This window comes from Myotis myotis, unplaced genomic scaffold, assembly GCF_014108235.1.
Source record: "Myotis myotis isolate mMyoMyo1 unplaced genomic scaffold, mMyoMyo1.p scaffold_m19_p_2, whole genome shotgun sequence".
Taxonomy (NCBI): domain Eukaryota; kingdom Metazoa; phylum Chordata; class Mammalia; order Chiroptera; family Vespertilionidae; genus Myotis; species Myotis myotis.
Window position 1 is genome coordinate 165,653,069 of NW_023416324.1, and position 23,557 is coordinate 165,676,625.

The 23,557-nt window shown below is 50.5% G+C and overlaps 1 long non-coding RNA gene across 3 annotated transcripts; it reads right to left on the reverse strand.

Moving 5' to 3' along the window:
- Window positions 1–17,111: 17,111 nt before the first annotated feature.
- Window positions 17,112–21,036, reverse strand: LOC118676406. Of its 3 annotated transcripts, XR_004974098.1 has the most exons (4): window positions 20,817–21,036; window positions 20,323–20,517; window positions 19,304–19,494; window positions 17,112–17,925 (listed from the first exon to the last, which is right to left on the reverse strand). It is a non-coding gene; the product is annotated as an uncharacterized LOC118676406 (long non-coding RNA). The 3 variants fall into 3 exon arrangements; XR_004974097.1 differs by lacking the exon at window positions 20,817–21,036 and having other exon boundaries at window positions 20,323–20,643; XR_004974099.1 differs by lacking the exon at window positions 20,817–21,036 and having other exon boundaries at window positions 17,112–17,922; window positions 20,323–20,642.
- Window positions 21,037–23,557: the final 2,521 nt, after the last annotated feature.

The following is a 23,557-nucleotide window of genomic DNA, read 5'->3' on the forward strand; positions in this document are numbered from 1 at the left end:
TTATTATGGTGGATTACATTGATAGGTTTTTAAATTTTAAACCAAACTTGCACTCCTGCATTAAGTCTATATAATCATGACACATTATCTTTTTATATATATATTGCTAGATTTTATTATTTAAAATTTTGATTTTATGTCTATGTTCATGAGGAATATTGATCTGTAGTTTTCTTTTCTTGTGATCTTTTTGTCTGGTTTTGAAGTCAGGTAATTCCTCTAAAATAGGTTGAGCTGTGTCCCCTCTTCTTTTAGTTTTTGAAAAAGTTTATGTGGGATTGGCATTATCATATAGTAGTGAAGCTGTCTAGGCGTAAAATTTTCTAATGGAAAGTTTTATTTACAACATCAGCTTATTTAATTGTTACAACTCTATTCAAATGTTTTACTTCTTGAGTCATTTTTGTTAATTTGTCTCATAATGATTTATATACTTTGTCTAAGTTATCAAATATATTGACATAAGTTATTAAAAACAAGCCCTTTAGGTTTTTGATGTCTGTAGGATCTGTACTAATGTTATCCAATTTATTTCTGATATTGATAACTTAGGTCTTCTCTCTTGCTTCTTGATCAGCTTAGCTAGTTAATTTTATATATCTCTTTAGTAAACCAGTTTTTCTTCATTGATTTTTCTCAATTGTTTTTTCATTTTTTATTTTATTGATTCTTGCTCTTATTGTTATTATTTCCTTCCTTATACTTAATTTAGGTTTAATTGCTCTTCCTTTTCTAATTTATAAGACAGAAACCCAGATTATTGATTTTAAGTATTTCTTATAATATAAACATTTAAAACTACTTATTTCCTGTAAACATTAGTTTAGTACAGCCATGGGCAAACTACGGCCCGCGGGCAGGAAAATGAATAAAACTAAAAAAAAAAAGACCGTACCCTTTTATGCCTTTTATGTAATGATGTTTACTTTGAATTTATATTAGTTCACACAAACATTCCATCCATGTTTTTGTTCCAGCCCTCCGGTCCATTTTAAGAACCTTTTGTGGCCCTCGAGTCAAAAAGTTTGCCCACCCCTGGTTTAGTACATGTTACATATTTTGACATAGTCTACTTTAATTTTTCTTTATTTAAAAATAATTTTCATTTTACTTGTGATTTATTTTTTGACCCATGGATTATGTAAAAATGTGTTGTTTAATTTTCAAGTACTTGGGGTTTCCTAGATATCTTGTTGTTATTGATTTCTAATTGACTGTGATCAGAGAACATAGTCTACATGATTTTAATTTTTTTCAAGGTGCTGAGACTACTTTGTGTCATTGATTGCTGATGAACAGACCCCTGTACACTTGAAAAGAATGTGTATTCTTGCAATTGGTGAAGGTGATATTTATAAATATCAGTCAGGCCAATGTGGTTCAGATTGTTCAGATTTTCTATATCTGTGTTATACTTATCTAATTGTTCTGTCTCTTGCTGAGAATAGGGAGTTAAAGTCTTCAATTATGATCATGGAATTATCTGTTTTTCCCTTTAATTCTGTTTATTTTTATCACATATATTTTGAAGTTCTGTTAAAAGGAACATGTATATTTATGATTGTCAAGTCGTTCTGTTGAATTGATTCTTTTATCATTATGAAATATCTTTTTATTGCTTTATTTTTTGTCTTGATATCTATTTTAGCTGATATTAATGTAGTCTCTCAAACTTTCTTATGATTATGGCTTACATGACAAATATTTTTACCATTCACTTACTTTTTGCTGATCTTTGTATATATGTCCTGTATAATAAGAGAGGGATATGCTAGTTAGCCCAGATATGCTAATTAGTCAAGACTGGATATGCTAATTAGTTGTAACCAGTATTCAAATTGACCATCACTCCAACACAATAATAAGAGAGGGGTATGCTAATTAGCCCCAATATGCTGATTAGTCATGACCAATATGCAAATTGACCATCACTCAAACACACAGGATGGCCACTGCCACATGGTCAAAGATGGCCACCACAAGATAGCTGGCAGGGGAGGGCAGTTGGGGGGACCAGTCCTGCAGGGGAAGGCAGTTGGGGGCAATCAGGCCGGCAGGGGAACATTTAGGCGTCAATCAGGCTGGCAGGGGAGCGATAGGGGGTGATCAGGCAGGCAGGCAGGTGAGTAGTTGGGAGCCAGCAGTCCTGGATTGTGAGAGGGATGTCCAACTGTCTGTTTAGGCCCGTTTCTTGTGTAATCGGGCCTAAACGGACAGTTGGACATCCCTCGAGGAGTCCCAGATTGGAGAGGGTGCACGTTTATCTGTTATGACCAACTCTGCCTTTACTTGGAGAGTTTAGTTCATTACACTTTAATGTGATTATTAATATGGTTGAGTTTGGGCCCACAACTTTATTATTTGTTTTCTTTTTGTTGCTACTGGGTTGTTTCCCCCTTCGATTTCTCCTTGCCTGCCTTTTGTTGGGTTATTTGGATAACTTTTAGAATTCCATTTTAACTTACACTTTTAACTATAATTCTTTACATTTTTAAAATGGTTTCTCTAAGGACTATATATAATATATTCTTAACTTTCAGTTTACTTTTAGTTAATATTTCATCCAAAAAGGAGAAAATTTGCAACCACATAATTTCATACTCTTTCATTCTTTATGCCTTATTTATTATAAATATTACATCTACATATGTTCTAAACCACACAAGGCAGTGGTATAGTATTTGTTTTAAACAGTCATATATGTTACAAAGAAATTAAAAGACAAAATGTAGTTTTATATTCACCCATATATTCTTTATTTTTAATATTCTTTTCTTTCTGAGGATCTGAGTCGCCATTTGGCATCGTTTCCTTTCAGACTGAAAAGCTTCCTTAGCATTTCCTATAGAGCAAGTCTGTTCGTGACAAACTTGTTTAGTTTTCTTTTATCTGAAAATTTATTTCTCTTTGGTTCTTGAAGAATATTTTTACTAGATCTAACATTCTGGGTTGACAGGATTTAAAATAATATTTTTAGCACTTAAAAGGCAGACAGGGAGAAATTTGGTGGGAAAACAACCCAGCGGAGACAAAGAGAAAACAAATAGGAAATTTCATTGTGGTCATATTTTGTTATTTTATTAAGGATATAGTTTAATGTGTGCTAGAATGGTCTTGTTTGCTAATGACAACATCTGGGTCATCTTGTGGTTGTCTCACTTGATGTTCTTTTATCTTGAGAATGTGTTCTATGTTCCTACTTCTATGTATGTTGAATAATTTTGGGTTGGTTATATTCTGGACATTATGCATGTTAAATCATTTAGATTCTGGATTTTAGTGTTTTTCTTGGATGGATGTTATTTCTTATGTTTTATCAAGCAATTATCTTTGTTGGATTCAAACTGTAAACACTCTCTTAAGCAGCAGTGCCAATATCAGTTCAGATCTTTCCCCAGTAGCTTAGCTGCTTTGCGTCTTCCCTGTGTATATGTGGTTCAAGGCTTCGACAGAGATGTGGACAGATAGAATTTTAGGGTCTTCTTTCTCTTTAACACTGTACCCTCTCTCTCTCACTATCATAGTTTCCTAGGTTCTCAGGCCAGAAAATATGTCTTTTTTTGTTTTTTGTTTTTTTTACCGTTGTCTGCCTCCCCCTCCTCACTGCTCTGAATACTCTGCGAAGCATATCTGGTCTCAACTAAAGGCTGCAAATGTGTGAATCTTCCCTTCAGAGCACGGACTTGCCATCATAATCTACCTGCTTCTGTTCTCTTCTGTTCACTGAGTGTGCTATTACTCAGCTATTGCCAGAAGTGGAATGTGACTATATTCAATTTACTCACTAGAAAATAAAGGCAAAGAATGGAAGAATTTGAGGAATTGAAAGAACTTGCTGGGCCTGAGTAAGCCCTAAATTAATGCTCAGGGGATAAATGTTCTCCCCTCACCCCGCTCTGCTGGGTTACCCTCAATGACAGAGTGCTCACCACCCCAGAAAGCAGCCCACTCCACTTTAGATCTTTCTGATCACTTAAAATATTTTCCTTTGGTTTGTTCAAAAACATCCTCATTTAAGCTGTCACTCCTCAGCTCCAGCTCCAACCCTCAGGGCCACACGAAATGAGCCCAATTGTCCTTTCCCACAAAGTCACTGGCCTCTCAAGTTGAGGCTGCAGCCTCGGCTTCTCTGACCAGTCTCTGTCGTGCAGGGTATCTAGGCCTCTCATGATTCCGATCTCCTTCCCTTGACCAGGATCCTGTACTCACATAACTTTCTTAAAATGTGACATCCAGAAAGGGCCCAGCATTGGGGCAAGGCCTGGACCGCCCGGAGGCCCCCTTCTTTCCACGAGGCAGCTCCGCTCCCCATTGGTGTGCCTCCAGTCATGGAACTGGCTCGTATTAGGCTGGTGGTCAGTGAGCACCCTGGGCCCTTTGTCATCTTTCCCACACACCAACTGTCCCCAGCTGGCCTCCCAAAGCTGCCTTTTCAGCAGCTACTCAAGCCTCAGAGGATTTGCCATCATCAGGGCTGATCTTGCCCTGAGACCTCCCCTTGCCCTCAGGGCATCAAGCTTGACAGGGCTGGGAAGAGGATCCCCCAAGGCCCTTAAATCTGTCTGTATTTCTGCTCTCTACTTTTTAGAAAAATTAATCTGCATCATGTGATAGCTTATATTCAAATCAGGGCCCACACAGTCACTCCTGAGCAAGATACTGTATAGAGTTTTATAGTTTGCCAAACTTTTTCTATATTGCCTTGTTGGGTCCATGGAATAACCAGAATGACTGTAGGAGGTATGGGGAGGAGGGGGTAATATCCCCATTGGACAGATGAGAACACTGAGGTTGCTGGTAGACTCCAGGCTGCCAGGACTAGGGACAAAGGATAATCAAAATCAATGAAACGCTCCATATACTTATCACAAAGCACTCGATGTCTCAGAGACTTCCGGCTACCATTCGAATTGATCTCTGAGCCATCCTCTGGAGAGAATGTTTTTCTCAGGCCATTTTTTGATACAGATGATCTAAACGAATTCTCCTGTTCCACCCCCAGCCCTACCGGTGTGGTACAGCTGTGCGTGGTAACGAGGCGAAGGGAGTCTCTAGGCTGCTTTCCAAGAAATTGCTTCTGGGATCATTGGCCCCCAGCCCCACACAAAAGCACAGGTATGGAAGCCTGGCGTGCCCCTGACCTTTCACATCCACACAGCCAAGCGGTGGGGGAGGAGGGGCCGCTGCACAAAAGGGTCTGAGGAGTGACCCGGCCCGCCTCAGCTACCTGCTGTGCCCCACAATGGGGCCCGCGGCCCCGGCTGCCTCCGGGGCCCGAGAAAAGGGCCGAGATAATGACAGGCTCCGCGACCGCTGCTCTCTTCTGAGAAACGAGAAGAGGGAGGCGGCAGAACCTCCGGGATGATAAAGAAGTAACAAATGAGGAATAAAAGCTTCTGGAAGACATCTTAACCCGGGGATGAAAAAAATGTCAACATCTGTGAGGCTTTCTGCACCAGCAGACCCGGGCCCTAATGCAAACCCTCGCAAAGCCATTCACTGGAGCAGAGGCAAAAAGGCTACATTTTTCTCCGGGGGCGTCGCGGGCGCGCGGAGGCTGCCCTTTCCCTTTGGGGCGCTGCTGAACCGGGCGCTAATGCCGCGGGGGGGGGGGGGGACGGGGGGACGGGGGGGGGGGTAGGAGGAGAATGGAGCGCCCCCACCATCTTTATCCCGAAGCCTGCGAGGTGGGCGGATGGAAGAGCAGGCGAGATGCGTGCACGTCGAGGCCAGGAAGAAAGCCAGAGGAATTAGAGAAAACGCTGTTGAACAAGGGTCTCCTTTGACCGGGGCCTTCGGGGAGGACGGCGCTCCAGGAAAAGTAATCCTCTTAGCGGCTACTTACGTGTGTGTACAAAACAGGGAAATCGAATCTGAATGTCCTCCTTGCGTTTGCTAAAGTACCTAATGAAAACACAAAGATGCCTTATTCTGATCTTCACCTTTCATCCCGACCGCGGGGAGTGGCAGATGTTTGCTGATCGGGCTGATGAAAAAATTTCAAACTGGAAATTTGGGGTGGGGGAGGAGCTGACCCTGCTCTCTCTTTCCCAGAGGTGTGGGTTGCAGAACTTTGAGCCTTTGTGCCTCCCCCTGGGGCTCCCCTCCAGCCCCGTGCCTTTGAGGAGCTATGTGTGATTTTATTTCTTGGGCTTTTGTTCTATGTTCACCATTGGAATGTGTCTCCAGAGGCCTCAAGCAGAGAAAACTCAGGTCCTGGCCAACAAATGCAGCTTCCCGAGAAGAGTGGGAAACTTGGCGTGAAAAGAAATGTGCTCCCGAATTTGTGACCGCTTTGCATTTGGGGAAAATTGTACCCTGGCAGGATGGAACCAAGGTGGTCCTCACCATCCCCCCAAGTCCACATCCCTACCCCCTTCCCCACACACACCTCCTACTCCCAGTCTGGACTGTTTTAGTTAGCCTTATGGACAAACATCTTTCTTGCCTCTTACAGAGGTTTCTAGATCAAATGTTTTAATTATGATTTGGCTCTAAAACGAAACAAGATGCAAGTAAAAATAAGTAAAACGTTTTGGGGGTTGCCAAGGAGACTCTACCTAAGCCAAAATAGGAGAGTGTGCCTTTATTGTTCCTTTGATATGCTACGGGCCTGTTTGAAATGTAAAATTAGTGTTTGCTGTTGGGGTGCGAAAGGAATGGGGGTAGAGGGCGCAGCCACACAGAGGTTGATTGTGGCTCCAGGTCTGGTTCAGGCTGTCCATCTGTGGGTTGCCACTGTGGTCCTAGACTTTCAGGGTAGGTAGTGAGCTCGCAGGCTCTCAAGGTAGTCAAGCAGTGGCCCAAGTTCAGTCACCACTGGAGAGGATTCCCGTGCTGGGTGTGCAGTTGAACTGGATGAACTCTGAAGTCTTTTGCAATGCTAATATTAATAACAACATTACTATGAGTACTGATTATGTACTAGTCGCTCTTCTAAGGGCCTTAATACATTATCTCATTTAATTTTCACGGCTCTGGGCTATAAACTCTCTTATTATGCCCATTTTGTAGTGAAGGAGAGGTTAGGGGCATAGCTGCGAATGACAGAGTCAGTATTCAAACCCGATCCATCGAATGCCAACCTTAGGCTCTTACCTCATGCTGCAAGGCCTCTTAAGAGAACTTGGTTTTGGGTGATTTTCTGTTCCCCTCTTTACCTGGCTGGTAGGAGAGGACTGACTCTGTCTTTCCTGGTTCATCCCCTGGTGCCGTAGCACCCCTCCTCCCTATTCCTTTGGGAGAATGAGGGAAACCTGGGACATCCCTGGGCAGCCTGTCGCTGCTGTGGGCTGGGGAAGGCTCTACACCCACCTGCCAGGCCCCAGAATATCAGGGTGGCTGGACACTGTTCCTTGCCTGCAGGAGGAGGGTGCTCAAGTCGGGCGTTCATCGACTAGTGCACAGTCTCTTTCAGCAGCTACTCCAAGGCCCTGGGTCTTAGAGTAGCTGCTGAAGAGAATCTGTGTACCTTCTGAGACGCATACCTTCTCATTCGCCAGGTTCTTTCTACTGAGACGAGCCTGCGGCCCGCCCAGAAAATGGTGAGCAGACACTTCAATTAAAAAATTTTTTTAAATTTTTTACTTTAGATTGAAAGGATGGGAGAGGCAGTGCAGGCATGTGCCCTGAGTGGGCATCGAATCAGCGACCTCCTGGTGCCTGGGACAACACTCAACCAACTGAGCCTTATCAGCCAGGGCAACACTTTAATTGTTTCATGCCCACAATGCCTGATGTGCCAAGGGGTCAGAGAGCCACAGTCACAGACCTGGGACCTTTAGGGATCATTGGTCTCGATCCCTATGGTTCTCAAGATGAGCCCACAAATTCTTTGAGATGGCTCCCCGCAAGAGGTAGAGCTCAATTACCCTTTTCCTTAGCGTGGAATGGACTTAGTGACTAGCCCACTAGAGAGCAGACTATAGCAGAACTGGCGGAATGTCACTTCCAAGACAAGGTTATAAAAGATGGTAGCTTCCGTCTTGGGTTCCCTGTCTCTGACTCTCTCCCTCTTGATTCACTTGTTCTGGGAAAACCAGCTGTCATACTGTGAGGCAGCCCTTCTGAGATACTGGGGGCTGCCAGCGACTGCATGAATGAACTTGAGAACAGTCCTCTGAGACTGTCCACAGCCACATGAGTGGTCCTGGACGTGGATCCTCCCTCAGCCGAGCCTCAGCTGACTGCACCTCTGGTGGACGTACTGACTGCGCAACCTCAGGAACCTCAGGGGAGACCTTGAGCCGGAAACACCAGCCAAGCCACAGCCAGATTCCTGCCCCACAGCGACCATGAGATAAGTGTTGTTGCTCTTAGTTGCCACACTTGGGGGTAATTTGTTCGCAGTCCTTCCTCATTGTGCAGGTGGGAGAACGGAGGCTCTTTTGGGGAAAGTTACCCATTTTCACAAATGACAAGTCAGTACTTGAAATGAACTCAAATATTTTGACTTCTCGTCCAGTGTTCTTTCCACTTCATCAGACTTCCCCTGGTTTCCGTTTCCCACTAATGGATGTGAAGAATTTAATCTGACAAACTTCTGTCTCTGCGAACTCAGATCAGTGGTGGCTTAGGGTTTGGTGGGGACAGCGATCCCTTAGGGGCTGTGTGAGAGGGTCACACCTCCCAGAGCTGCCCCTCTTCCCAAGACTCGTGTTTTGGTTGATGTGGGAAGTTCAACCCACGCATATGAATTTCAAATTTAATACAGAACTTACCACCCAGAAATGACTGTGTGAAGTAGGTGTAATTTGCCTGTGTTTATTTTTTATTATGAACTTAAGCAAAGTTTATGGAAAAAAGGAATCTGATGATTATGCAACTTTGCTATTTACATCTCTCCAAATTCTCTTTGTTAGTGTTCTTTGTACAGCTGTAATGGCCTGTGTAGACTCTTTAGAGTTTTGCCTTCCTCACTCAGCAAGTGTCCATTGTACCCCAGGCCCTCTGCGGCTGGGAAAGCCGAGCCCACAGTGCATGGCTCTCTCCCAGACCACCCTCCCGATTGCCCAGCTCACCCCCTTGCCTTCTGCTCCGTGCTCACAGACCCTCCTCGGCCCAAGCCCTCTGGCCTGTCTCATGCATTGGAACACACTGGGTGGCAGGGCCTGGAGTCCTGGTGCTCCCTGCTTCCACCGTGGCCTGGTCTCCTGGCTCCTCATACCACAGAGACTGGAAATAGTACTCCTGAAGGCTGCACGGCCTCGCTGCTGGTGAGGGACCTGAGATGTCATTGCTAATGACAACTAAATTTCCCAGGTTCTTTGGTCGTCGAGTCCTAGTTCTCAGCCTGTGGTTCTTTTCCACCACGTCTGAATCCCCAGTGCAGGGGCTGGTTAGAATGCTGGTTGGAGATTTTGTGCCATTGAAACCTATACATTCATATTGACCAATGTTGCCCCCATGCATTTATTTAAAAAATAATTTAAAAATGCTGGTTGCTGGGCCCTCACACCCAGTCCTGAATCTGGAGAAGGGGCTTAAGAATCTGCGTTTTTACAAGCTCCCGAAGCAATGCTGGTACTCAGTACCATTTGAGAAGTCTGGCTCTGCTCCCTCCTGGAGTTTTTATATTTTTTAAATTTGTTTTAAAAAATTTAAAAAATATATTTTTATTAATTTCAGCGAGGAAGGGAGAGGGAGAGAGAGATAAAAACATCAATGATGAGAGGGAATTATTGATCGGCTGCCTCCTGCATGCCCCACACTGGGGATCCAGCCCATAACCCGGGCATGTGCCCTGACCGGGAACTGAACTGTGATCTGCTGGTTCATAGGTTGACGCTAAATCACTGAGCCCTGCTGGAACTTTTGAAAACTGTTGGTTAGCCTGGTTTTCAGAAAACTTTGGAGAAGCAGTAAAAAAACAACCCTCATTGACTTTCTGAGCCTGAGCCTCTGCTAGACGGGTCTCCCTGCCACGCCAGTTTTCTCCTTACCACCCCCCTTCTTCTCCTCCTGCCACCCGTTTTCCACCTCCAGCAACAGGAGGTCAGAGAATCAGGATGTCGTTCTTGTTGGTCCATTGGCTTCCTGGTGGACACCCAGGGAATGGTTTCTGAGGGAGGAACTGGCAATTATTGGCCAAAATAAGGGCTGATGGTTCGTAATGTCCTCTGCGAGTTGGTTTTTTTGGGACACGAATGCAATGGGAAGTCTACAGAATGGACCCTGAGTGGGCTTCAGGGTGATGCTGCAGGACTGAGCTTCCCAAGGCACCCTCTCTTGTTGCACGCCCCCCTTTTCTATGGAGCCAGTTCCCCAGGGTTTTCAATTCACTGCTCCCCCCCCCCCCCAAAAAAGAGAAAACTATCCCCAACCTGCCTGGTGAGGGTGGCCAGGTGCCGCCCTGGGCCTCAGTGGCCCCAGCTGCAGCATGAGGGCTTGGGAAAGCCTTTACAGACCTGAGGTTCTATGATATTTGCTGCTGACAGGAGTCTCTCAGGACCATCTGGGTCCGCCTCATAAATGACCTCCCCCAAGAGGAGGCCTGGACCCATGGTGTTCACGGCTTGGTTCGTTCCCCTGTAAGTAGAGAACAAAGCGAGGTCCAGACCCTGAGCACTGGGAAATCCAACCAGACTTAAGCATATCCATCAATCAGAGGGGAGCCGAAAGCTGGAAGGGGCTTGGAAGTGTGGTGGGCTGCAGGCCTGTCTGCAGATATCTGTTTACTTTCACACCCTAACTGCCCTCCAAGGAAGGCTGCGGCCACTGGGCAGCAGCCAGCTCCTGCGTTGAGGCCTGGAATGTCTGAATTCTCTCCCAAACATGTCTCCTCACCCCAGGCCTCCCAAGGAAGAGCCTCCCCAGTTGCGGAACCCAGGGCGGATGCACAGTGGGAGATGTGATCGGAATCTAAACAAAGCCTGCAGGGAGGACCGGAAGCTTGACACAGCCGCTGGCGTAAACCGCCAGCCCTAACAGCTGCTCTCCCCATGTGACAGAGACACTCAGCTGCAGCCTGGAAATACCACCCTGGGTGTCATCTGTGTCTCCTGCCACCATCCCTCCCGCCCACCCGCCTTCCCTGAAGCCGCAGGCATGATGGCTTCCGTGCCATGTCAGTCTATTTGGGATCTTGTGAGATGTCAGTCAGGGGAGTAATTATTGCGCACAGCCCCCGATAACCTACCGCTGATGCCCCCCATCGCATGCACAACCCCTCCCTCTGTGGTCACCCAGGCTCCTTGGCTGCCCTTGGCAAGCCCTTGCCAGTCCAGGCTTCCACGCAGGTTCCTCGGATTCTAGGGCCTTCTGTCCTGGGGCCGGAACTGTTTCATTAACTCGATACTGATGTCCGCAGCTGAGACTGATTCCAGCAGCGCTGACTCAGTTTCCCTGATTACAAAATGTCAGAATACCCTGATGAACAGTTAAGAGCTGTCCTAGCATTTATGTTCTATGTTTTACTTCTGTTCTGTGAGTGTCCATTTCCAAAAGGATATGTTTGGGTGACAAGAAGAGGGATCTTGCCTGGCCGGCATGGCTCCGTGGCTGAGCATCGGCCTATGAACGAGAAGGTCATGGTTTGGATTCCCTATCAGGGCACATGCTCGGGTTGCAGGCCCGATCCCTGGTGTGGGGCGTGCAGGAGGCAACTGATTAATGATTCTCTCTCATCATTGATGTTTCTATCGCTCTCTCCCTCTCCCTTCCTCTCTGAAGTCAATGAGAATATATTTAGAAAAAAAGAAGAGGGGTCCTGTTGTGAGGATGAGAGGGGAGAGAGCACAGGAAAGGTCCCAGGATCAGAGCGTTGTCCGCTCTGCCCCACAGATGAGGAAATCGCCTCAGAGCAGCTGAGTGAGTGCACCTGCTGGAGTGTGGCTGGGCCGGAGCTTGGACTATGCTGTGCTCTTTCTACAGCAGGACCCCTGCCCTTTCCCTTCCAATTCCACTTGTCAGAACCCCTCTAGCCCCTTCTCAGTGTCATCTCCGCCCTGTGGCCCTCCCTGAGGCCTCCAAGCAGAATCCCCAGAACTCCCGTCGCACCCAGTCTACCCTTCTCTTGCCCCCTTGCTTCTGAGACTAGAGACAGTCGGCCTGCCCATTGGCCTGGGAGCCCCTGGAAGGTGGTGCTTCAACACATTGTCTTTCTTTCCCGGACCAGCACAAGGAGCCGCACACAGTGGGTTCCATGAGTGTGGAACTGAAGTTACTCAGCCCTGGCTGGTTTGGCTCAGTGGATAGAGCATCAGCCTGAGGACTGAAGGGTCCCGGGTTCGATTCCAGTCAAGGGCACATGCCTGCAATGATTCTCTCTCATCATTGATGTTTCTATCTCACGCTCCCTCTACTTTCCTCTCTGAAACCAATAAAAATATATTAAAAAAGAAAGTTACTCAGAGCATCCTTCTGCCTCAATATGTGAGCTCCCCAGCTCTGCCACCCCCTCCCCCAGGCCTCAGAGGTGAAACTGCATAACCCCCCAACCCAGGCCCGAAGCATATATTTCTGTGTAGGGAAGCACAGGCCTCAATATTGGGGGCTGAGAGGGAACCATGCTGTCAGTTATGGTTTAAAGGGGCCCTTCCCCTGGCAGGCCCTGGACCAGACAGGAGAATGGGTACGGTGCGCCCTGTGCTTGCCTGTGGAGAGGAGATTGCTGAGTCCACCGAGGACTCCGCCCTCTGAGTTGTTGTGACGGCAGCCCCTCCCCATCTCTCCATGTCCTGTTTTCACCTACGGGAGGTCAGTAGCAGCCAGTGTGTCATTCTCAGGATGCTCCCACTTCCTGTCAGGAGCTCAGTGAGGACAGGGTTCAAGTGTGGTCTAGGTTTGCCCTGTCACCTAGTTCTGCGTGAAGCATGCAGGAGGGACCCAAGGCAGGATTTTTAATGTTTAAAAAGTATTTTTTTCTTGATTATAAAGAGGAAGGGAGAGGGAGAGAGAGAGATAGAAACATCAATGATGAGAGAGAATCATTGGTCGGCTGCCTCATTGGGAATCCAGCCCGCAACCTGGCCATGTGCCCTGACCACGGAATCGAACCGTGACCTCCTGGTTCATAGGTCAACACTCAACCACTGAGCCACGCTGGCCAGGCCCAAAGCAGGAATTTTAGAATTGAATAGAGTCTGTTATTCCTGTTTGTCCCAGGACTGTTGAAGGACCTCACAGCTCCCATAGCGGGTGAGTCCAACACGGTTTCAAGCCCGGGCTCCAGGCAGTCCGCTCTCTCTCTGTGCACTGTGGCTTCTCCCTCCATCGGGGGAACCCTGCGGCAAGCTAGGTCTTTTAGGGGGCTGTGGCACAGGGGTGGTAAGAAGAGTCTAGGCTTTGGAGTTGAAAAGACCTGAGTTCAACTCCTGCCTCCATACCTTCCTTTGTGTTGCCTTGGCAATGACTTCATCTTTCTGGCTTCACTTTTATTATTTAGAAAAATGAAGGTAATATTCACCCCGAAAGGCTGCTGTCCTGTGTAAAACGAGCTAATGTTGGCAGAGTGTGGGAGCACACAGTAGGTGCTCAAGAAACGCAGCTCCACCACTACCCTTTCCCTTTGACGGGAGGAGAGATGTAAGGTCTGTCCCTGTGGGGACTAACCAGGCCGTTCCTTGCCTCTGATCACATCTGTATGCCAAGCACATGAGGCTGCAAAATGTGACTTGAGGGGAGAGGGTTTCCTTCCCTTTGGTGCTACTGTGGCCTAGCTCCTCCCTGACAGAATCCCAGACCTGGTTCCTTACCAGCCCAGCCCTGCAACCCAGGCGGCTGAGAGGATGACACCTGCCTCCTGTGCAGCCCGGGGCTGTTGCAAAGGTCCCCGCAGTATTTTATACGCAGTGAAGTGCTGCGCCAACACCAGGGTCACCGGTTTTACTGCGCGCACCACTGTTTTCTTAAAGAAACGTTAAGAAGTTAAAGAGCCTTGCATCATGTCTTGGTTCAAAACTTTTTTTTTTTTCCTTTTAAGCAGCAGAAAAAAGGAGGGAGAGAAGCTTAGAAGAAAAACGGGATTCCAGCCAACAGCTCTGACTCGGTTGTCAGCCAAATAGAGGAAAGAAGTGAGTAGCAGAGATTGGCTTCCAAGGCTGTTTGCTGAGCCAAGAAGGGCTGTTGCCAACCCAGCAGGGGCCTGGGGCCAAGGCCTCCTCAGGGGGCCAGCGTCCTGCCCCCTCCCCAGCCCCATTTCTCCCACTGTGTGTTAGATGGGGCTCTTGGATGCTGGGGTGCTGAGGGTGCCAGGAGGCCTTTAGGGTCTGGCTCTCTGGGCTGGGTCTGCTTCTCCTACTCAGCTCTAGAACCTCAAGAGGGGGAGGGAAGAAGGAAAGTCGAACCCCTTGCTGGGTGTATGATTCTGAGAGACGGTCCAGTGACCCCCACCCCCCCAGCTCTCAATCTGGGCTGTGTGGGAGGCGGGATGGGGGAGGGGAGAGGCTAGTAGGGGGAGGGTAGGAGGGGGCTGTGGGGAAGGTTGGGGGTGGGCTCAGAAGGTGCTCCTTCTCTTGCACTCCCTGCCTGGCTCAATTTCTTTGACATTAACCGTCCTATTTCTCGGACCAGGTGACTTGTTTTCCCATCACTGTTTCCTGCCTATCTTAGCTAGGTTTCAGCCCAAATTCCAACATGTCTCCTTGGAAACGCAGGCAAAGCCCTTGAGGCGGGTCCCTGCTGCTCTCCCCTCTCCCCAGTCCTGTCCTGCCTGGGCAGTGCTCCCGGGCTGTGCTCCCCAGGCTGCCTGTAGTCCCAGGGCACTGGCCTCCCTGGCACAGGTGTTTGGCACCTTCCTCCGGTTGCAGGCTGGATGGAGGCCTTGGCAGTGAGCATGCCGAGAGCTGGGAAGTCCTGAAAACCATCCAGGGCCCAGTTAGAAAGGGATGAGGGGGTGGAATCGGCCAGACCCACGTCAGAGCAGCTGCCACCAGCAGCCACTGAAACCTCACCGGGGGCCCTGGGGGCATGGATGGGAGGGGGAGGCCGGGCTGGGAAGGGGCTTTCTCTCATCAGCTGTGTTTTGCGCTACCCTGCCGCTGGCTGGCTGACATTCCCTCCTTGTCACCACAGTGTTTAAAGGGAAACGGAGTTGGGGGAAGGCCTGGCTCCAGGGTAGGAGGCAGGCAGGGGTCCTGTCCCTTCCTGAGTCCTAGTGGGGTAACCGGTATCAGGCCCAGAGACATCTAGAGAGAAGAGATCAGAAACCGTAGGCGCCTTACTGTCAGCCGATTTTAAAGATTGGGAAACTGAGGCCCAGAGCGGGGAAGGGACTCACACAACGGCAGAGCCTGGACAGGAGCCCTGTCTCTGGCTGCTCAGCCCTGTGCTCCTCCTGTCCCCTGCCGCCCCTCACTGACTAAGCAAATTGAGGCACCCTAATGGGCCAAGAGAGCAAAGGGTGGTAAATCCGCTAATGAGCAAGGGGTGCACTTTCGCACAGAGAAAAGGTGTTTCCTGATCCACTGTGCTTCCCGGTGCCCAAGGATCCCCTCCTCTGCTCACCGCTTTCGCCCAGGTGTAGGGCAGGATGGGCTTTCTGGCACAGGGCTTCCTCCTCCAGCTCCTGGGATGCCAGCGGGAGAGATTATCCATGCACGTTCCCGGATGCGGAGGGAGGGGGCATCTTGTGGGTCAGGGAGGCACCTCATGGGATTCCGCTTTCAGGATGAGCGGCTCCGCATTTGCAGGCCCATTTCCCTCTCTGAATGTACAGGTTCTCCCGAAGCTCTTGTTTTCTGGCACCATCTCCGGGGGTGGGGGGTGGGGTGGAGGGTGGGGGCAGTGAGGAGAGCACATGGATGGAGGAGCGGATCTGGGGATGAGGTCTGAGAGGGCAACTGTAGTGGGTTTCCTGCGGTGGTGGTGGGGTGGAGTGGAAAGCCATGTTATTACTGTGGCCATCCATCCTCCCCACCCGCTGCCACCCTGCTCTGGCCCTGTCATCAGACTGATGCCTGACCGAGATCTTCAATTCTGCTCCGAGAAATCCTTTCCTGGGCTCCCCACTACTTACGTGATAAAGTCTACACTCTCTCACTGCCCCCCCCCCCCCCCGGCTTCCCTTTTGGTGCAATAGACCCCTCACTTTCTGCAAACTCTCTCCCTGCCTCTGTCCTCCATGAGTTCCCTGCCCATCTCTGCAACCCACTCGGGGCTGTTTGCTCACTCCCACTCTCCCCCAGCCACGGAGCCTCCTTTCAGCCCTGGGTCCAGTAGCACAGGCTCACCTCTGCACCGTCTGTCCCGCTGCCCCCACCCGGCCCCACTTTGTCCTGGGGAACTTCCATAAAGCTCAGCTTCCACATCTCTCCTGGCACCCGCAGCCCGTTCCTCTCTTCTGCATTTCTCCCTCCACAGAACCTCAGAATGAACCGGTCAGGAATGTCTCCTTCTCCATGTGAGGGTGAACTGCTCAAGGGCAGGCCTGCTCCTCATTCACTGTAGGCGCCCAGTGTTCAGCATTTAGTAAGCGCTTAAGAAAACATTCATTGAGTCAAAATAATCTCTTTCTTACTGGCCTGAGAGCCCCCCAAAGGCCACCCGCCTCTGCATCACCAGGATGTCCAGAGCAGTATTGGCCTCCCACACTGCTCACAGATGCTTAATAAATTGAATTTCAGGGACGCTGTTATGGGGGTGGTGGGGGTGGTGGTGGTGGGGGGGTGATCAATAGTGTTTTCTATCTCTAAACACCCCCTGCTTGCAAACACTTTCAGGCTGTCCTGGTGAGCAACCATTCTTGGTTTTCAAAGGTGAAAAGCAATTTGCCACAAGCAGAGAGTGACAAATACTCAGGACGGGAGAGGAAGAAGGGAGGGAAGCAATTATGGGAGGGGGAGGGGGGGCGGCTGTCAACCCCACCTCCCCAGCTTTCCTTCTGCCAGTGACAAGGAAGACAAAGAAGGGTTATTTTCAGGAAATCTCACTTGCAATTCAAGAGACCAAGAGAATGCTCTGTGCTTCATTCCCTGTTAGGAATCAGGGTCTACAAGCATGAAGTACCTGGGTACTTTGGAGGTGCTGGCCAACGGCGTAGAGACCTTGTGAGTCACCTGACAGAGACTTCCACAGTACCCAAAACATAAGATTTTTAAAAAGTATTTTTTAATTGATTTCAGAGAGGAAAGAAGAGAGAGAGAGAGAAACATCGATGATAGAGAATCCTTGATCAGCTGCCTCCTGCTGGCCCCACACTGGGGATCCAGTTCACAAGCTGGGCATGTGCCCCCACCAGGAATTGAACTGTGACCTCCTGGTTCATAGGTTGATGCTCAACCACTGAGCCACGCCGACCGGACCCCCAAAACATTAGATTTAACAATGTCTCCACACATAGTCACATCTCTACCAACTCCGGGCTGCTAATTAAAAATGAAATTTTGACTTTGGTCATTCAACCATATTTGTTAAGCACCCTCCTGGTACCTACTCTACTAGTATTTAAATTGTATTTGGGGAGACAGCCTAAACACATACATACACGTACATACATACATGTATCTAAACAAGAAAATAGCAGATAGTCCCTTGTAGAGAGTTAATGCCAAGCAGTGCATGGAGCTCACAGTCAAGGAAGGCTTCTTGGAGGAGGCAAATTTGGACCTGAGGCCAGACACAGAAACTGGGGAAGGGCACTCGAGGCTGAGGGCCCAGCAAGGGTGCAGTAGGAGCAAGCTTGCGTGGTCCAACATCTGAGGAGGAAGAGGGAGGGGCCCACATGAGGTGGGTCGCAGAGGCAGCAGGTGTCAGATGGACTTTCCTCCTCACCAATGCAATTCACAGGGAGCGGGCTTGGTGGGAAGAGAACAGTGGCTCCGGAGTCGGGGCTCTGGATCAGGCTCAGCCACTGATTTGTTGTGGGTCAGGCAGGGTGCTTTCCATCTCTTGGACCCCAGCTCCTCTTGGGAACTCCACTTCACTTTTTCTGGGTAACGTCTGACCACCCCTCGCTCTGCAAAGCCATGCCATTCCTATAGGTGTCTGCTGCGGCACAGATGAAAACAAGATAAAGCATCATCCCATCCATGTTAATCTGCCTGAAGAAACCCAGCACCCTGCCATTAAGACCTGCACGTTCCTGGGGGTCTGGGTTGGGCCCCCTTTTAAGATGAAGACCGCTCTTCAACCGTCCTGACTCTGGGTTGCTGGCTTTCCTCATGCCGACAGCTGGCCTGCAGCTGGCCAGCTGTCAGCCTGGGTGCTGGCCTGATGGGGTGGCTGGATTGTCAGGAAGCTACATGGCAGCCCTGAGGTTCCAGCCTCAAGAATCACCAGCAGCCTCTAGAAACAGGCCACCACCCAGCACCTTCCTCCCTCCCGACTCAGGGTGACTGGAGTGTGGATTTTGGCCAGTGAACACCCTGCACCAGACTCGTGTGTGGCAACCAGAGGACCACCCAGCCCCGAACAATCGGCCTGCTGCGTTCAGGGTGGGTTGTTTTCGAGCGCAGGCTTGTTTTTCCTGGCACTGGGCAGGCCGCAGGCTTCGTGGCCGGGAGGAGCCTCTGTGGGCTCTGTTCACACCGCGAGGGGAGAGAAACACACTTTTGTGTGTGTGTGTAAACAAAAGGTTACATAGGAACAGACTGTTTATAACCCATTAAACCGCCTGTCCCGATACATGCCGGCCCCTCCCACACGTGCCTCACACATCCAGCGTGTGCGTGTGCGGCGCTGCGGGCGGTACCAGCACCGAGGCGTGGCCAAGCACTTCTGTTCTGAATAACCCTCTGTGGTGCTGTGGGCTAATTAATACCAGGGAGGAGCTCGGATCCCGAGGTGAACAGAGGATCCTGGAATCCCCAGGAAGAGGGGGAAGGGAAGATCCCTAATGTCCTTGGCTTATGACCCCCTTTGTAGAATTTCCTCCCACCATCGGTCTGTCCAGGAGTTCACTGCCCGGGAGTCGTCTACTCGTGTGATAGGAAGACTCTTCCTTAGAGCTGCCAAAATCCGCCTGTAAGTGTCCGTTCCAGGGCACTGTGGGGCCAGCGAAGGTCCCGCCCCTGACTGCCCTGCGCTGCTGGAAGCCAGCTCTGATCTAGGGGGAGCTGCTTATGACCTGGTTTAGAGCCCCCCCGCCCCCCCTCCCCAGCTTCATTACTTCCCTAGAAATGTGGCTCCCAGGTGCTCATCAAAGAGCTGGAGAGGGGGCAGGAGAGTCCTGGTGTCCTCCAGAGGGAGATGGGCCGGCCACCCAGTCACCTGCTGGGCTCCTCTCAGGCCCCCTCTGCCTGCCCTGCCCTGGGCCACAGGCTCATCTTCCCCCTCGTGCGGCAGGTGGGAGCACTAACCCAGGCGATATGATTTTAATAACAGCACGTGAGAATCGTGCCTTCGCTGTTGTCAGGAGCATACTCACGCTAAGGCTTTGAGCAACCAGGGACTGGGCACAGCAGGGGTTACCACCCCGTGATACAGCTGAGGAAACTGAGGCTCTGGGGTGAAATGACGTGACCGTGGTCTCAGGTAGATGGCAACACTACCAGGGACGGGACCCCACGGGTTTTGAGGCCAATCAAATGCCTTTTCCACGCTCTGGAACAGCTCAGCCTAGCGGGGGAGATAAGACAAGTTCATAAGGAAACAAGGGACAGTGAATCCTCTGTGTTCCCGGCACAGGGGCGTGGCCTGGGCCTCAGGTCCTGCCCCTCCTCCCCCACTGCACCTCCCACTGCTCAGGACCAGTGGCCAAGGGGAGGGGCTGGGTGTTGTGACCCCTCCTGCTGCCATGCTCTGGCCCTGAGACCAGAACCAGGGTCTGCTCGTCCAACTGGGGCCTGGGGTGGGCCAACAGAGGGTGGCAGCTCTGCCACTGTCCTCAGTGCCCGGAAGCCTGAGGGCACAGGGACTGGCTGCCTTCCCAGAAAATACAGTTCCCTGTCTGCCTGGCTGTCCTTGAGCCCCAGCCCAGCTCTGTCCCACGGCAGGGTCCGGCAGCATGCAGGCCCAGGAGGAGAGCAGGCTCCCAGGCTGGGAGAGCCTCCCCATGGGGTAGGGCCCCGGGCCCACCTCTCCTGCCCTGGTCTGTAAGAGAGGCCCCAATGGCAGTTGGGTTCCCAAGCCAGGCCCCCACCCCCGGAAACCGGGGATCCCAGGGTCGCATGTGGCGTCATTCAGAGCAGGAGGTCAGTCTCTGGAGAACTCAAAGGAAGCACTTTGTTTTCAGGGAAGAAGACAGGGCAAGGGTCTCCTCCTTGTCCTGGATGAGTGAGTGGCCCTAGAATGGCCCCTCTCCAACCTGTCTCTGCCGGGGGAGAGGGGGCGGGGGGGGGGGGGGAGTGGTGAGCAGTGAGCAGGACAGAGGCCATTACTCCTCTCTGCTGGTTTTGAGGGTGGTGCACTGAAAAAACCTATGGGAAACAGAATGAATGAACAGACCTGCTTTCTAGTCCCAGCTCTGCATGGACCAACAGTGATGTGCTGTAGAATGGGACCGATATTTCCATCATCTGCTAGGCTTGCAAAAGGTGCCCCACCTTTCCCCGGTGTAAGGAGGAGGAAGGGCCAAGTGGGATCTTGAATCATTCCTTCCCCACTAGGAGGAGCACTTGGCACTTCCAGAAACTGGATTCTCTGCATGGCAGGAGGAGAGGGTGGAGTGGAGCCCAGTTTGCCCTGCTCTGCCCCCCATCTTTCCCCCACTCCTGCCCTCAGCCCCTCCCTCCAGGCTACCCTTAGGGCAAACATGGGAGCAGGCCCTTCCATCTCCCTCTGCCAGCCGGAGCCCTCTTCCAGCCCTCCCACCGCTGCCAGCCCTCCCCCGCTGGCAGGCTTTCACAGATTGAGGAGGAGGCCTGGCTGCCAGGAAGGGTGGGGCTGCCAGGCAGGCCCAACCGCAGAGTGACCCCACCAGTCCCGGAAACTCTCCAAACCTTGGACCTCGGCGGGCATCCGGCAACTCAGCAACTCAGAGGGCGTTGGCCTGTCCGGGCGACAGAGAGCTGCGTGCGGGATGCCTCTGAGGTCAGTTGCTGGAGACTTCCAGGAGGAGAAAGGAAAAGCCATGTTTGCTCTGTTCTGGAGTCAGAGGGCTTTGCCATGTGCTCACAGCGTTAGCAGAAATAGAGGTGCAGCCCTCAGAAATGCTTTATCCCCCAGATGCTACCATGGGGCCATGTGCGTATCCTAGATTTATTAATTTTTAAAAGGAATAATAGTCACACTTGTTGAGGAGTGTTCACCATGTGCTGCATGCTTGCTAAGCTCGCTACCTAAATGAATCCTTCAACAGCTCCGTTAGGCAAGATGGTTGTTGTGCTCATTTTATAAATGAGAAACGGAGGTCCACACGTCCAAGGTCACTTATGTACTAATTGCTAGAATCTGGATTCAAACTCAGGCAGGTCTGGCTGAGTCCAGACCTTGGGTTTTTAACTTTCTTGGAAAGCAGGAACCATAGTACACTCATCTCTGCAAAATGCCTAGTCCCTGGAAGGTACCCGATAAAGGCAAGTTGAATGGAGTGGGATGCATATTTTGTGGTCCTATTCTCTCCCATTATAGACTGATGAAATGACATAAAATACAGGAATGTACTGAGTTCAGCGGCAAGCATGGAGTAGGGCCACATAAATCTGCAGGTGAGGCCCAGCTTTCCTCCTTTCTACATCATGAATAATATGTTTTTATTTATTTTTTATTAATAGGGTTCCTTTTTAAATATGTTTTTATTGATTTCAGAGAGGAAGGAAGAGGGAGAGAGAGATAGAAACATCAATGATGAGAGAGAATCACTGATTGGCTGCCTCGTGCACACCCCACACTGGGGATTGACCCCACAACCCGGGCATGTGCCCTGACCAGGAATCGAACCCGTGAACTCCTGGTTCATAGGTCGAAGTTCAACCATGCCAGCCGGGCAGGAATAATATTTTTAGAGAACACAGCCTCCCCATGGGGGTGGGATGAGATGAAAAAGAAGTCTGTGACTCTCTTTGAGTCCCAGATGCTGCAGGTTTGGGAGTGGGGAGAAAAGACACCTGCTTTCTTTGCTGATGTCGCTGAGGGAGCCCTCCTCTCCGGCCGTGGTGGAGATGACGTGGTCCTGGAAGCATGGCCTGCTCTGAGCTCTGAGAGGCTGAGTCCTGCTGAATGGTCAACGCATGTGGGGAGCACTGCCTGCGTCATAGCACCTAGGGACGCCGGGGCTGCTGGGGTTTTGTGAGAGGGACAGGGGCCTTTGGCGGGACAGCTGGGCTGACTCCCGGTCCTCTGGTTCCCATGCGGAGTCACAGGTGCACTTGGCCTGCCTCCTCCTTCCTGGCCACTGCAGACCTGGCCCTCCCTCAGGGGCCTCCTGCCTGCCTGCCTCTTTGATGCTCCATAACAATTCCTGCCGTGCAGCCAGAGGCTACAGGTACACACTGGCCTGGATGGCTCAAGGCCGGTCAAGGTAGAGCTATCCCCTATTTCCACCCCTTTAACCCTTTCTGGGCTGGGTCTCAACATTGACTTGGAATCAGTCGAGTCCATGAAGAAAACGGAACTCATTCCAGAAACCTCAGCAGAGGGACAACTAATGATGAAGGCACTGGAAGGGATGGCAGGGCAGACTGGGGTGAGCCATAGCCGCCACAGGAAAATGGCACCATTCCTGGACTGCGTGGTCAGAGAGAGGAGGTGGCGTTTGCACAGCCCTGCAAGAGCCGGAACCCTGCTGGGAGCTCCCTGCCAGGGATGGGGGCCCCAGAGGTGATCCTCCAGATAAAGGGGGGAAGGGAGAGAAAGAGTTGTTTCTACACCCTCCTCCACCCGCCAGGCTTCTGGCTAGTTGAGACCTGGCACAGAGGCAGCATACAGGGGCCAACCCCTGTGAGAGAGAGGCGGGGGGTGATGGGGGGGTGGCGGGCATGGACCTGAGGGCAAACCAATGCCGTGCCTAATCTGCAAGTCAGACCTTCGGAAAAGACTGTGTCCTTCCAACACGGTGCTCTAGGGGTTTGGCCCTGAAATGGAAACTTGCTTCTGGAAATTCTCAGATCCTCTGTTGATCATTACAATCAATAGGAGTGCCCAAACCTTACCCTGCTGGGAGGATCTTTTTATTTTATTTTATTTTATTTTTTTTGAGGAAGGTCTGTTTCCTGTGCATTTTTCAAAGGATAGAGGTACTTCTCTGGTGTTTTTAATGAAGCATCAAGTTTCATGTTAGAACATAATATCAGTCTTGGGGGGGGGAGGCGGGGGCAGACAGATCTGTGGCAGCAGCAAGATGGACTAACATGCACATGAAGGGCATACTGGACGCAGGGTCCGGAGACCCCAGGATCAGCCTCAGCTCAGACAGGTCACTTACCGTCTCTGAGCCCCAGGCTCCACATCTTTCCAGTGGGAACCCTGTGTTTCGCAGGGTCCTGTCAAAGTGACGGACAGAATGTAGGCTGTGCAGAGGCTTGTGCCTGTGAACACACCCTCACAGGAGAGTTGCTCAGCTTGTTTTGGAGTTGATGTTGCCATTGGAGGGGGCACCCAGAATCCTTGTTTTATAACCATAGAGTCAGAGACAGCTGGGCTCCAATTGGCTGGTCCACACTCTCTTCTGAAGGAGGAACCTATTCTCCAAAGCTCTCAAGACGACCCTTTTCATGCTCCCTCCCTGGCTCCCTCCAGCCCT